The following is a 1445-nucleotide window of genomic DNA, read 5'->3' as shown; positions in this document are numbered from 1 at the left end:
AGCTTCATTAGATGCGGTCTGAGAGTATACTGGAGCACACAAAACAAATAAAAAAGGACAATGGATTTCCCGCTGATGTTCATATTAGCAAAATTAATCGTAACTATTCTTATTCTACCAACCTTCAATGATTTGTTAGAGGATGATCACCTAGAAGGAGCTGCCATTTTCATCGCAAAAAAAAAGGAGCTGCCATTTGTTAAGTATAGGGGTACGGTCTGCAGAGCTTGCGATCATGGCCTAAGTAAAATGTTAAACACTTCAAGTCTTACTTCATAGAGGGGCCACAAAAATTAACGTGACAAAATACATTGGATTGACAATCACCTGGTAGATAAAAAAGAAAGGTGGACGAGTGTACTGAAGGTGCAATAACAGTACGGACTTTTTTGCCCAAAAAGTAGGAGTAACTAACAGAAACAATCGAAAATGTGTAGGATCAAAGCTACAGCAAGAACGTGCTATCCCCACCACCAGCCGGCGCTGCCACCTCGCAGCACCTCCCGCAACCACCACCACAACCATCGTTGGCGCCACCAGCTGCTGAGCTGGTGTGGCGACGATGGGGGTGCGGCAGGAGGGGCATGTGGCGCACGTGCGGAGCCAGGCGTCGACGCAGGCCACGTGGAAGTTGTGGCTGCAGTGCGGGAGCACGCGCACACTCTCTCCGTCGGTGAACTCCGCGAGGCATATCGCGCACTCCAACGGCGACGAGCATGCCGCCACTGATGATGATGATGACTGTGCGCCGGCCGCGGCGAAGGAGACCCTGGGGAGCGCGTCGATGGCCTTCTTCTTGAGGCCCTTCCGGGGTGGGCTGGAGGAGGAAGTGGAGCTGGAGCGTCGGCGTCGGCATGCGCATCGGGAGACAAGGGCGAGGCCGAGGACGCAGACGAGAGCGCAGAGCAGAGACGCCAAGATGATAGCCATGTCCGAGTCGACCGGCGTCACTGGCCCCGTCTGCTGCTGCTCCGGATGAGGCGGCGGCAGCGAGGAAGGCGACGAAGATGGTTCGCCGGGGCCGGCTGTGACGGCCATGCTGCGGTGCAGGAGGGTTGCCGAAGAACGCATGGCGTTGCTGGCGGCTAGGAGCTTCGGCTGGAGCGGTTGTGTGTGTCTGAATTCTGACCGTGCGCGCGCTGCGCGCGCGTCAAGTTTTATAGCGTGGAAGGCCGCCGGTGGTGGAAGGAGCGGCGGCCCCTGGACAGGTAGCACCGGGCCCACATGGTGTTGGCGAGCGCTAGTACGGGTCCATGCATGCCACTCTAGGATATTTGTCCCTCCACGCGTGGCAACTTTGTATGTATTATTATTACCCTTCTGCTTTGGAATAGTAGTAGAATCATGGAAAGCAAACACTAGAAGAAGAATCTAGTGACACTATTTGAGAACAGAGCTTAGCTCAATTGGCAAGGCGCGGGAGTTCGCAGCCAGCCCATTAGAGT

At 55.0% G+C, this 1445-nt stretch overlaps 1 pseudogene; it reads right to left on the bottom strand.

The window, feature by feature from the left end:
- Positions 1 to 445: 445 nt before the first annotated feature.
- LOC119328096 lies at positions 446 to 1099 on the bottom strand (annotated as a pseudogene).
- Positions 1100 to 1445: the final 346 nt, after the last annotated feature.

The sequence above is a fragment of the Triticum dicoccoides genome, chromosome 7A (assembly GCF_002162155.2).
Source record: "Triticum dicoccoides isolate Atlit2015 ecotype Zavitan chromosome 7A, WEW_v2.0, whole genome shotgun sequence".
Classification (NCBI taxonomy): Eukaryota; Viridiplantae; Streptophyta; class Magnoliopsida; order Poales; family Poaceae; genus Triticum; species Triticum dicoccoides.
The sequence above is the reverse complement of the archived record's forward strand: the minus strand, read 5'-3'. Positions and strand labels throughout refer to the sequence as shown.